At 51.0% G+C, this 14241-nt stretch overlaps 1 pseudogene; it reads right to left on the bottom strand.

Moving 5' to 3' along the window:
• Positions 1 to 3499: 3499 nt before the first annotated feature.
• LOC112577696 overlaps positions 3500 to 14241 on the bottom strand; it is a 16781-nt pseudogene continuing 6039 nt past the window's right edge.

Raw genomic sequence — 14241 nt, 5'->3', positions numbered from 1 at the left:
TGAAGGGGCAAATGGAAAATGTCTGCCAACTGGAAAGTGTTTCCCATTGGAGTGATGAAAATATTCTAGAATGAGGCTGTGGTTATGGTTATTCAACTTATGAATAAGTTACAAATCAATGAATTACACAGCTTAACTAGTAAATCCATGGTACAGGTACAACATGTCAATAAATAAAATGCTTTTTTTAAAAAACTACTGAAATTAACTTCTATGTCCAGAAATATTATCCTTCAAAAACAAAGGAGAAGGAGATATTCTCATATCAACAAAAAATTGGGGAATTCATTCTCAGCAGATACCTTGTCTGTAAGAAATGTTAAAAGAAGTTATTGACACAGGATAAGATGATATTAAAGAGAAACTATGAGTTAAGAAAGACTGTTATGCTGAAGTTTGACAGAAAACAACAAAATTCTGGAAAGCAATCATCCTTCAATGAAAAGTTAATTGAAAAAATAAAGGAAGGCAAATTGGAATGAAGGGGCTTTTTCTTATTATTAATTGGTAAAAGATGAATGCTTGTTTGGCCTTCTCCATCTTTGCTTTTCACCAATCATGAGTCTTCATAATTAAAGTGGGTTTCACGTATACATGATCTATTTTCACTTAGTGGTAAAGAATCCGCCTGCAATGCAGGAGCCATAGCAGGGGTGAATTCCATCTCTGGGTCAGGAAGATCCCCTGAAGGACAGCATGGCAACCCACTCCAGTATTCTTGCCTGGAGAATCCCCGTGAACAGAAGAGACTGGTGGGCTTACAGTCCATGGGGTGGCAAAGAGTTGGGACACGACTGTGCAAGGAAACAACAGCAGACGTATGCCTAACAGAGACTCTGAAGATACTAAAAATACATGAGAAAATTCTCAGCCTAAACAAAGCAAAACAAACAAACAAAAAAACCTAGATCGTAGAGCTGAATTATGAAAGGTTTTAGGCAATAAAATGTCTCCCAACAGTAGGGTAAACAGTGTGTTCCACACAGGAGGAGTAATTTTTAATACTCACTTAATAGAAAAACATTCTAGTTACATTCATAAATTAAAAGAAATGAAAATGTTCAGAAAACAAACATAGTATAAAATCTACTGATCATTTTATGTCTAATTAAGACTGTAAAACTGTAAGGGAGTTTTTAAGAAAAAAAATCTGTGAAAGTTTAAGCAGCCCCCAATGAAAAGAGTTGGACACAACTGAGCGACTGAACTGAACTGAAGCAGCCCCAATGAACGTAATTTTATTTTCTTTTTTCCCATAGTCTCAAAATAATTGACAATTAAAGAATTTCACTTTAAAACATATTTTTCAATTTCAGCAGGATATTTCATATTCAAACATAAGATTTTTCATGATAAAAAAGTTTGTACCTTGCAGTGAATATTTTGTTTCACTGATTTAGACATAAATAAAATCACATTGTGTGTCTTTGCCTTGACCATCTTTATGGCATCACTGTGCATTTAGAATCAACGGTTTGAATGTGTGTCTTGTATACAGGGTTTATTGTTACCATCTTTCTAAATTCCATATATACACATTAGTACACTGTATTGGTGTTTTTCTTTCTGGCTTACTTCACTCTGTATAATAGGCTCCAGTTTCATCCACCTCATTAGAACTGATTCAAATGTATTCTTTTTAATGGCTGAGTAATATTCCATTGTGTATATGTACCACAGCTTTCTTATCCATTCATCTGCTGATGGACATCTAGGTTGCTTATTCTGATATATGGCAAAAACCAATCCAATATTGTAAAGTTAAAAAATAAAATAAAATTAAAAAAAAAGAATGTGTGGACTGTGAAGTTCTCAGGTCATATACTATTGAAGCCTAGCTTGAAAGATTTTGAGCATTACCTTCCTAGCATGTGAAATGAGTGCAGTTGTGTGGTAGTTTGAATATTGTCTGGCATTGCCCTTCTTTGGGATTGAAATGAAAACTGACCTTTTCCAGTCCTGTGGCCACTGCCAAGTTTTCCAAACTGGCTGGCATATTGAGTGCAGCACTTTAACAGTACCACCGTTTAGGATTTGAAAGAGCTCAGCTACAATTTAATCACCTCCACTAGCTTTGCTTGTACTGCTGCTTCCTAAGGCCCACGTGTCTGCACTACAGGATGTCTGGCTCTAGGTGAGTGATCACACCATTGTGGTTATCCAGGTTATTAAGATTTTTTAACAGTTTTTCTGTGTATTCTTGCTACCTCTTCTTAATCTCTTCTGCTTTAGTTAGGCCCATAATGTTTCTGTCCTTTATTGTGCCTGTCTTTGCATGAAATGTTCCCTTGGCATTTCTCATTTTCTTGAAGAGGTCTCTAGTCTTTCCCACTGTATTGTTTTCCTCTGTTTCTTTGCTTTATTCAAATCCCTTGTGAGTATACTTTGGAAGTGACAAATAGATTCAAGGGTTAGATCTGGCACACAGAGTACCAGAGGACCTATGGATGGAGGTTCCTAACATTGTACAGGAGGTGGTGATCAAAACCATCCATGAGAAAAAGAAATGCAAAAAGGCAAAGTGGGTGTCTGAGGAGGCCTTACAAATAGATGAGAAGAGAAAAGCAAAGGAGACACAGAAAGATACAGCCACCTGAATGCAGAGTCCCAAAGACTAGCAAGGAGAGATAAGAAGGCCTTCTTAAGTGAGCCACCAGGGAAGCCCCTTATCTAATAAAAGGGATTTGTCAGTGGGATCGCTATGCGCTCAGTCCCCTCCTATGGACACTATGTCATAGCGCCTCCTCCCCTCCCCAGCTGGGGGTCACCATCTTCTAGTCTCAGTGCCCGGGGAGAGGGGGCACCCCAGCCTCTCCCATGGGGAAGCCACAGACCCGAGAACCAACAAACCCGTGGGCCCAGATGAATTCGCCTGCGATGGTGTTGGTTCCACCGGTGGCCGACCCCGGGCACTGGCCCCGCACCCATGCGCAAAGGTAGGGGAGCCCCCACTGGGTCAGCTTCTCCAGGGACCAGGCCGGGTGGACACGGACAAACTCCAGGTTCTCTGAGTGCACTCACCTTTAATCATCACCTCACACCCTGAAGTCACCGAGAGACACACGGAGGACCGAGGAGACCATGGACCCTGCCACCTGGCCCCACCTCGGCAGTTACCCACATTCAGTGGACGCACGGACGGATGACAAGCCCCACAGGACAGGGCTGAGAATAGCCTCCGCAACGCCCAGCTCCTCAACGTGCCAACCGGCAGTCCCGAGGCGGCTTCTGGTTCAGGCCGGTGACGTCACAGGACGTGACTGAGATGCAGCCTCCATGATACCCAGCTCCACCCATGCGCCGTCCCTCAGCCCCAAGCAGCTTCCGGTTCAGCCCAGTGACGTCACAGGATATGAACGAGGAGCTGCCTCCGCAAGGCCCAGCTCCTCAGTGCGCCGTCCCTCAGCCCCGAGGCGGCTTCCGGTTAAGGCCGGTAACGTCGCAGGACGTGACTGAGACGCAGCCTCTGTGATGCCCAGCTCCACACACGCGCCGTCTGTCAGCCCTGAAGCAGCTTCCAGTTCAACCTGATGACGTCGCCAACAAACCCATCGGCCCAGATGAATTCGCCTGCAACGGTGTTGGTACGGCCAGTGGCCAACCCCGGGCACTGGCCCTGCACCCATGCGCAAAGGTAGGGGAGCCCCCACTGGGTCAGCTTCTCCAGCGACCAGGCCGGGTGGATGCAGACAAACTCCAGGTTCTCTGAGAGGTTGATGCCAGCCACCAACAGCCTGCCTGGGACAAGAGAGGGGCTGCTGTTCATGGTGCCGGCTGTGGGGCCAGCCGCCCACGCGTGCGGCCACTAACCCACGGAGTCATGTGGCCAACCAAACCGTGTGGGCACCGACTCACGTGGTCACCCACCCACGGGGTCACTACCCCATGCAGTGATCCCTCCACTGGCCACCAACCCCCGTGGGCACCCACCCATGGGGTCACTAACCTGTGAGGTCATGCGCTCATCTAACCACATGATGACCCACTCACACCGTCACCCGCCCATGTGGTCACCCACTCACCGGGTCAGCAACTCACATGGTAACCCACCCTGCACTCAGCAACTCAAACCGGTCACTCACCCACACAGTCACCCACCCAAGTGATCTCCAACCAACATGGTCTCCCGCCCATGTGACCAGTGGGGTCACCCACCCACACAGTCACCCACCCATGCGACCCCTAACCCATGGGGTCACCTGCCCACGCAGTCACCAAGCTGTGCCATCACTCACCCAGACTCTGGCCTCCATAGAGGTCAGAGATTCAGATGTCTGACAGAGACCAAAGTTCAGACAGCAGGGGCTCACAGGGGTGTTGACTCATGAATATCTCCTGTTACAGAGGGCAGGCGGGCTGGACAGTGACCCCAAAGATGTCCATGTCCTGGCCCCGTGTGGTGGACACAATAATGTTCACACAGATGTCCACATCCTGTCTACATCCTGACCCCCTGTGGTGGATACAGTAACATCCCCAAGGATGTCCACGCCCTGGTCCCCATGTGCTGAACAGAATAATGTCCCCTAATACATCCTGTTCCATTTCTCCACTTGAACCCAAAGCCAGCCCCATGCACTAGGACATTCATGTGGCCAGGTGTCCTGGTTTGAAGGCAGCACTCCCCTGGGTGGCTGCAGCTCTTCATGAGCTCCAGGTAGTGGACAAGGTCTCGGGGCTTCACCTGGTTCCCCCACCAGTAGGGGATACCAGGCCACAGTTCTGCATGCTGACTCATGGATGCCTCGTCCTTGTACGACAGGATGACCTGCTGGCCGTGGGACCACAGCTGGTGCAGAGTCAGCACCTCCTAGGGGGAGAATTACCCGGGTGCCCATGAGACATGTGCACAGGGGTTATTAGGGTGCCTTGTGACACAATGTGTCAGTTATCGGGGGTGTCCGAGAAACTACAGTGATGTGTGGATTATTAGGGTGTCTATGAGCAGTGATGGGCTGATTATTGGGTTCTCTGTGAGAAGTACAGTCATGGGTGGGTTATTGGCATGTCTGAGTAGAGTCACTAGTGGGTCGATTACTAGGGTGTCTGAGTGGAGACGGTGATGGGTGGGTTATTGGGGTGTCTTGAGCAGTGATTGGTAGATTTTGGGGGTGTTTGAGTGGAGACAGTGGTGGGTGGATTACTGGGGTTCCATGAGCAGCATCACCTGGTGCCTGAATCAGCCTCACACAGCGAGCAGATAGTCTGATTACAGTGAGGCCTAGTACTCCCACCAACCCCGCTGCCAAGAGCATGGGGAGCCTGTGGCCCCTGCTCACACCCCATGGGGACACAGCATGTCCCCAAAGATGTTCTTGATGCAGCCCATCAGGTACTCGTGCAGGTCCTCTATCACGCCCTCGAAGTTCCTGCATGCCAGGATAACCACTTCCTGGGCGTGGTTCTCCAGCCACTCAGATCTCCGTGAGCATGTCCTGGGTGGGGGTGGGGTGAAGGGCCTTGTAGTGAGAAACAGAGGGTCATGGGTGGGGAATTCCCCCAGGAAAGCCACTCTACAGACAGGTTGGGGTGTCCTGACACACAAAGACATAAAGCATGGCGCCTGCTCCCAAGGGACCCAGCCTCTCTTGGGTGGCAGTGGGGAGCCGTGGCATTGCTCTGGTGTGCTGGTGTGTGTGTGTGTGTGTGTGTGTGTGTATGTACACACTCCAGTAGGTACAGGTGCACACACAGGTGTGCATGTGTTCAGGGTCTGTGTGTGCACAGATATGCATGTGTGTGTGCATGCACAGCAGCAGAGAGCATTGCTTATAATATTGTGTGAAGTCTGTACTCCAGGGAGCATGCGAGGCCAGCAGGGTACATACACACTGAGGCCCAGGACAGAACCTCCAGACCCCAAGGGTCTTTAGGTTCTGTGGCGGGGGCACTGGGGTCCGAGGCCAGAGTGAGACATTAAGTGACTTGGCCAGCAGCCGAGAGAATGGACTGGACACCCCAAAACTAGACACAGGAAAAGACATGTCAGGGACCTGGTATAGCCAAATTCTGGGAGACACCCCAGAGGCCAGGGGTGCAGGTGTAAGTTTAGAAACGCACGTTGGTCGGGAATTCTGAGTGACTGATGCCAGAGGTCAGCCCTTTCATGCCTGGAGTGGACGTGTGTCTGTCCCATTAGAGGTCAGTGTCTTCTAATGGGAGTGGACCTGTGTTGTCCCCTTAGAGGTCAGCCTCTCCTGCCTGGAGTGACTGTGTGTCCATCTGAGTGGACGTGTGTCCGTCTGAGTGGATGTGTGTCCATCCCCTTAGAGGTCAGCATCTTCTAACTGGAGTGGACCTGTGTTGTCCCCTTAGAGGTCAGTGTCTTCTTACTGGAGTAGACCTGTGTTGTCCCCTTAGAGGTCAGCCTCTCATGCCTGGAGTGACCATATGTCCACCTGAGTGGACGTGTGCCCATCCCCTCAGAGGCCCTCCCCCTCCTGCCTGGACCAGACATGGGTGTCCCTGGCTGGCAGACCACACCGTCCGTACCCCTGCCCCCACCCCCATCTCCATGAGGGCCATCATGTACACCATGTGGCCAGAGTGCAGGTTCCTCTCGGTGCCCTCTTCCATGTGCGCCATCTGCAGGTCCTCACGCCAGCATCCAGGTGTTTTGTGATGCTCAGCACCTGCACACAGAGGTCAGTCATCTGTGCTGGGCACAGAAGGAAGCCCCCCACTGAGGGGCTGGGCATGCACTGAGGATGCCCAACTAAGGGCCACATTGGCCACTGTGAAATCAACCATGTTGGTGCTGCTGGGGTTGAGGCACTGCCTCTGGGAACAGGGTCCCCAGGGTCACTGGTCATGTGGAGCACAGAGCCCGGGTCGAGATTGTGGTCTTGGGAGGGTGTTCCTGCAGAGTCCAGCCTCAGGCTCCTTCAGGCAGTCCCTGGGTGGAAGCTCCCTGTGGGTTCAACACCAAGGTTCCATGACACCCAAGCTGGACCCTTGGACATGAGGACACACTAGACCCACAGAGGTCTGTGCCCACCCCCACAAACAGCACTAGGAAAGGCAAGAAGGAATCAAGGGAAGAGAACGAAAGGACGAAACATCTGTCCACCACACAAATAAGACAGGAAAAAGCAAAAAATAACTTTAACGTACATTGAAAAGTGAAAGTTGCTCAGTTGTTTCCAACTCATTTCGATCCAGTGGACTGTAGCCCACCAGACCCCTCTGTGCATGGAATTATCCAGGCAAGATTACTGGAGTGGGTTGCCTTTCCCTTCTCCAGATCTTCCCAACCCAGGATCGAACCCACATCACCCTCATTGCAAGCACATTTCTTTACCAACTAGCCACCAAGGAAGCCCTAATATAAATTCGTAGCAGAAAATGTACTGTGTTCTCTACAAGGAGTCATAATGGAAAAAAAAAAATAAGGATAAAAAAGTGGGGAAGAAAATAATGGATTCTCTCTATCCAAAATAAAAGAAAAAGCAAAAAACTAATATTAACATAAACTAGTAGCAGAAAATGGTACTGTGTTCTCTACACAGAGTCATAATGGAAAAAGAATAAGATATAAGGATAAAACAATGGGAAAGGATGTCACAGCCCCCCCTCTCCGCAATCCAAATTAAAAGAAAAAACAAAGACTCATATGAATATTGTCAGCTGCTGTCAGGCACTTGCCATCCACCTCTACAAGGATTAAATGAAGTGCTGCTGCAGCCGCTGATCTTAAACACCCCCTGAAAGACCACCACCTGTGCCCCACCCCACCCCGCACACACCCAGATCTCTTTGGGAGCCATACCACGAGACCACGGCACCGAGGTCCCCCAGTATGGAGGGGACCCTGCCCTGGAGGGATGCAGAACAGAGGGACCCCGCACCAAGGGACCCCCCGAGCAGAGGGACCCCAGTCCTGCAGGACTCCCGGGCTCTGGTGGACCCCCTGCTGCTCGCTCCCTCCTCTGGGTGTGAGCTCTTAAGGCCAGGCTGTAGGCACCTGATGCAAGCAAGAATGTAGTTGTTCCCATTCCAGCCCTGGCTCCCTGCCAATCAGACCCCCTGAGGAGGATTCCAGCAACCAGGGACCTCCCAGGAGGAAGCAATTACACAGGTAAGAGCTGTGCTTGACAGCCTCTTGTCCTCTTGGGAGGACCAGCCCAGGAGCAGAAAAACCAGGAATATGAGTGCCCCTCAAGCGCGGGTACAGGAAGGCAGGGGCCATCTGTCCCACCCAGGTGGGCCCCTGCTCCTGCGGGCACCTGGGCCCAGATGGGTTTTCTACCCCATCCTGCATCCACCCCCTGGGTAATGTGTGTGCCAGTGACAGGACCACTGTCAATTGGGTGCCCCCTCCCCACAGACAGGGCCCCCGCCATTGACTCCTCTCCATCCTCCACAATGACTGCATCCCACTCTGGCTTCTCTGTACCCCATAAAAACCCCGATCCACCCTGGAGAAGCACTACAGGGGAGGGGTGTGAGTGCGTGCCTGTGTTCTCAGTCGCTTCAGTCATCTCGACTCTCTGTGACCCCATGGAATCTAGCCTTCCAGGCTCCTCTGTCCATGGGACTTCCCATGTGAGAATACTACAGTGGGGTGCCATTTTCTCCTCCATGGGATCTTCCCGAACCATCTAGCCCAGGTCCCACACATTGCAGGCTGATTCTTTACCATCTGCACCACCAAGAAAGTCTCCCTGGAGGGGGTCCTGGGGTGCAAACGTAAACCCACCTCAGAGGACATGGGAACTCAGCTATTGCTTATCTGGGACCAGGAAGGAGCACTGGTGTCAGCTCAGCTACACAAAGGGCGGGACCCAGCCTCCCCCTTCCCCTCCCAGCTCCCCCGGCCTCTGTGACTTCAGACGGTGATGCTGTTAGTCCATGGGTCCCCGTTCTGGCTTCAGGCTGGTTCCACAGTAAAGCTGTGTCCTTTCCTACCTTTCTGGGAGGCTCTCTGGGTGGGGAAGATCTCCTGGAGGAGGGCATGGAAACCCACTCCAGTAGTCTTGCCTGTAGAATCCCATGGACAGAGGAGCCTGGCAGACCACAGTCCATGGGGTCGCAATGAGTCAGACATGACTGAGTGACTAAACAGCAATTCTGCTTTACAGCAGGTTTGTTCTCAATCCCGTTTCCCCAAGAGGGATAAGGACACCGCCCCCTGTGGGTGACACTAGCGGCTGGAGCTGGGTCCAGGGCCCGGGCATGCCCGCAGACCCTCACCTGGTGGTGGACCTCTTGAGCACCATGGGCAGGGTGTCACATGGCAGCACTTTGCCCAGAAGCTGCAGCAGCCTCGACTCCTTGTGAGAGATGGGTGACTTCTTGTTCAGGCAGTAGGTCATCGTGCTGTGGCTCCCTGCAGGCACACCAGGCAGGGGACACGTCACTCCCTGAGCCTGTCCTCTGTGCCCCCAAGCCACCCTAAGGATGCACAGCTATAGCACAGTGGGATATGGGGGAGTCCCGAAAGTCATATCCACTGAGTCCTGGAAACTGAATCTTGTCTTGAAATGGGGTCTCTGCAGATGTGAGAAAGTGAAAGTCAATGTATTTAAGGAATCCCGTTTTGGACAGGGAACGCTTAAGATGGCTTTTGTTTTTATGGTTTGTTGTTTCCCAGGTGGTGCTCATGGGAAAGAGCCCGCTTGCCAAAGCAGGAGGCATAAAAGATGCAGGGGTGATCCCTGGGTTGGGAAGATCCCCTGAGAAGGGAATGACAACCTACTCCATTGTTCTTGCCTGGAGAATCCCATAGACAGAGGAGCCTGGTGGGTACAGTCCATGGGGCTGCAAAGAGTCAGACACAACTGAGCACAGACAGACCCTCTCTAGTTACAAGTACTTTGAAGTTATTCATAGTATTTTCAGGCTCTTTATGACACCAATGTTGTGGTCACTTAAGTGTGGTTTCACTTATTCTTTTCCCTTTTAAATCTGTGTGATCTGTTTCAGAGACAGTGTGGAGAGGTTCACACTTTAGCAGTCACCTGGGGACAATCCAGAAATCTTTCCCTTCTGTCTCTGAACATAGGTTTGGACTAGCTTTATTTCTTTCTCTTTTTTTCTTTTCTTATTTATTCTCAGGGTCAAGGGATGGGAAGGAGGATTTACAAGTTCATAATATAATTTGATTTGATGATGTTATGGAAAAGTGGATGGATGGGTGGATAGATAAGTGGATGGATGGATGAATGGATGGTGAGTGGGTGGATGGATCGATCGGTGGATGGATGGATGATGGATTGGTTGGTGGATGGATGGATGATGGATGGGTGGATTTATGGATGGATGGGTGGGTGGATGGGTGGGTGGATGGGTGGGTGGTTGGATGGATGAGTGGATGGATAGGTGAGTGGGTGGATGGACAGATAGATGAGTGGATGGGTGGGTGTGTGGGTGGATGGATGGATGGGTGGGTCAGCAGCATGTGGTCCATGCACACAGTGGTGTATGAGTCACCATGAAAAGGAGTGAAGGTCTGACACAGGCTACATCGTGGATGGACCTTGGACCATCGTGTGATGGTCAGTGAGAGAAGCAGACACAGAAGGACACATTTTACCTGTCCATTTATAAGAGATGTCCAGAACAGGCAAATTTACCAAGACAGAAGCAGATGAGTGGTGCCTGGGCTTGGGGGAGAGGCATCAGAAGTTATTTTGTAAGGGGTACAGGAAGGAGAGCGGCCAAGGGCCCCTCTGTGGTCCTGGAGACTCGGAAGCCTCCTCCTTGTGGGGCCCCCACAGCTTTCCCCACGGGGAAGCACCCAGAAGAGCTGAGAGACTGGGTCCACAGTTCCCTGTCTGCTCCACACTCTCAAGGGAAGAGCCGTGTGGGGGCCCCTCCTCCCAGGCAGGGTGGGGTGGCCGGCATAGAACCCCACAGCTGTCGAGAGGGTGAGAAAGAGTCTAAAGCTGCCTTCCATAGAAAACAGCACTTCCTGTTTGTCCAACTGTTCATGTGGGCTCCCAGCGGGCAGTGCCCAGGGTCACAGAGCCAGGGCACGGCCCAGTGTCTGCACGGCCAGAGGAGTGCCGGTGGAGAATGGGGCACGTTTGCACCTTGAGGAGGTGAGCAGGGTGCTGTCTGGCAGGGACCCTCCCCTCCCAGGCCAAGGTGTCTGGTGGCCACCCCTCAGATGGCCTAAGCACAGCAGTGTCACCCTGGAAGTGCCCGCCTGCCTGGTCACCACTGGCCATCCCCAAGTCCAGATGCCCGCCCATAGCTGAGCTTTGCAGCACTTTTTGCAACCAAACTGGCTGGAGTCAGAGGTTCCTCATTTTAATTAGATAGTTCTGGTACCACTTATCGAGTTGTTTTGGGGGCGGGTGGCCCCCTTAAACTTTGGGCCCTCCAGGCTCAAGTGCAGAAGGTGCTGCAGAAGCTCTGATGGAAAACGTGGGTGGAAAGGTGAGGGGTCCCCAGGAGTAGGACAGAGTGGCTGAGAAAACACAACCCTGCCCCCCAGGGAGGCCGGCATGTGTCCTGAAGGCAGACTCTCGGGGGTTCTCGTACCTTCCGGGTTGAATGGGATAAAGTGGACAGACAAGGGAAGGTGCTGGTGTGTGTATGTATGTGTGTGCAGTATGTGTGCATGTGTGTTTGGTGTGTGTGTGTGCATGCGTGTGTGTGTTCAGTGTTCCTGTGTGTGCCTGCATGTGTGCATGTTTGGCTCTGAGGCTTCCCACACTTGGACCCGTCTCGCAGCCGCAGCCCCGCTGAGCCGAGCCTGCGGGGCCTCACCTGGGATGGAGAGGTGGTGCGGGGGCATGTCCCAGAGCTGAGAACTCAGCGCCGACATCCAGCTGGCGTTCACCTTGGTGGCTCAGGAAGGATCCGGGCAAGCTCACCTGCCAGCCCATCGGAGGCCAAGCCTGGGCGATCTGGGGGAGGAAATGGGGTGTTGCATAATGAAAACAGGACATACAGAAGACCTGGTGCTGACGGCATGGAGGCGTGGCTCTGAGAAACCGGTACCTGTGGACTTCTCTCCAAGAGAAAGGAGGATGGGGTGGTGGAGAGGGGAGAAGTGCTCTAGAGACAGAGAAACAGACACAGAGAGAAATGGACAGAGACAGGAAGAGAGACAGACAGGAGGGCGAGGGGGCAGAGAGACACAGGAGGTTAAGTGGGGGTTTGAGGAGGAGCAAGGGAGCAGGGAGACAGGGACCAACAGACAGACCCCAGCAGCTCAAGTCTGCTCTCCCTGAGGCTAGAGCTGGCGACCTCCTCCAGAGGGTCCCCCTTCCTCGCACTGTGCACCAGCCCCCTCCTCTTGGGGCTGAGAGGGACCCAGTCGAGCCTGTGGGCTCCAGGTATGGGGGCTTCCATCCTAGGGGCGATGGAGCCCAGGCACAAGGTCACACGCCCTTCACTCCCCGGAGGCGGTCTCTCCATCTGGTGGGTGTTGCTGCAGTAAAAGTGACTGGACAGGCTCCCAGGATGAAGCACCCACCTGAGCAGCTAAGAAGCTGGGAATGCCTCCAGTCAGGGTCTGAGTGTCCCCTGTCTCCTGTTATGGGTGGGTGTCCTGGTGGTCTGCATGCCATCAGGGACTCCTTTCATGGCAAACACATGCCTGGACCTTTATTTTTGTTTACTGCTCTCCATGGACAGGGGTTGTCTCTATTCTTAAGGGCCCCTCTCTATAGTAATAGTACCCTTCTGTTGTCATGGTCTCCCCTCTACAGTAATACTCCCCTTCTATTGTCATACTCTCCCCTGTACAGTGATAGTTCCCCTTCTATAGTAACAGCCCCCTCTAATATCATAGTTGGAGAAAGGCATGGCAACCCACTCCAGTATTCTTAGCTGGAGAATCCATGGACAGAGGAGCTTGGTGGGGCTCCATGCGGTCAGTCCATGGAGTTGCAAAGAGTCAGACACGACTGAACGACCAACACTAATGTCATAGGGTTTAGAGTAATAGCCCTCTATTCTGAAAACTTCACTTGTACAGTAACTGTGCTCTGCTACTGTTGTAGTCGCCCCTCTGTAATAATAGTCCCCCTTCATGTATTACTCCTCTTCTATTGTCATAGCCCCCCTACAGTAATGGTTCCTCTTCTACAGTGTTAGCTCCCTCTATTGTCATAGTAACAGTCCCCCTATAGGGTAACAGTTCTCTATTAGAGATCTAATAGAGTAATGAACGTGAAAGAGAAGTTGCTCAGTTGTGTCCGACTCTTTGCGACCCCATGGATTGTAACCTACCGTGGGATTCTCCAGGCAAGAGTACTGGAGTGGGTTGCCACTTCCTTCTCCAGGGGATCTTCCCAACCCAGGGATCGAACCCGGGTCTCCCGCATTGTAGGCAGACGCTTCTTTGCCTGAGCCACCGAGGAAGGCAAGAGTAATAGGGTAGTAGTTCTCCTTTACTGTCATAGTCCTCCACCCCATACACTAATAGTCCTGTCTCCATTGTCATACTTCACTTTCTGTTGTAATAGTCCCCCCTCTGCAGTAAAAGTCTCTCCTCTACTGAAATAGCCCCCCCTCTAATGTCATAGTCCTACTATATAGTGATAGTCCCCCCTCTATTGTCAAAGTTCCCCTTCTAGTACTGTCATAGTCCCCTCTCTGGAATAATAGTCCTCCTTGATTGTGGTAGTCCCCTTAAATTATAATAGTCTGCCTCTAATATCCCCCTTCTAGAGTAAAAGTCCTCCGTTGCTATAATCTCCCTCTACAGTAAATGACCCCTCTACTGTCATAGTCCACTCCCTATTGTAATAATTCTGTCTCTGTGGTAATAGTCTCTCATCTAGTAATCTCCCTCTGTTTTCAGTATTCCCCTTCCACAGTCAAGTCCCCCTTCTACTGTAACAGTCCTGCCTCTATTGTCATAGTTTCCCCTCTCCACTAATAGTCCCTTTCTGCTATCCCTAGTCTATATTAATAGTTCCTTTTCTATGTTAGTAGTCCCCACTCTATAGTAATAGTCTTCCTCAATTTCAGTAGTCCCTTTCTATTGTAATAGTCCCTGTCTGCAGTAATAGACCACCATTTATTATAATAGTCCCCCCTAAGGTAATAGTCCTCTTTCTGTTATAATAGTCCCTCTCTCTCTGTCATAGCTCCCTCTGTTCAGTAATAGCCCCCCCTCTACAATGATAGACCACCCTCTACTGTAATAGTCTAATATATGCTATAATAGTCCTCTCTCAACAGTGAGAGTCCTCCTCTATTGTAATAGCCTCCCTCTATGGTAAGAGTCTTCCCTCCATAAATAGTTTTGCCTTTTCTGTAATACATCAAAGCAGAGACATT

The sequence above is a fragment of the Bubalus bubalis genome, chromosome X (assembly GCF_019923935.1).
Source record: "Bubalus bubalis isolate 160015118507 breed Murrah chromosome X, NDDB_SH_1, whole genome shotgun sequence".
Classification (NCBI taxonomy): domain Eukaryota; kingdom Metazoa; phylum Chordata; class Mammalia; order Artiodactyla; family Bovidae; genus Bubalus; species Bubalus bubalis.
This window is presented reverse-complemented; position numbering and strand designations above follow the sequence as displayed.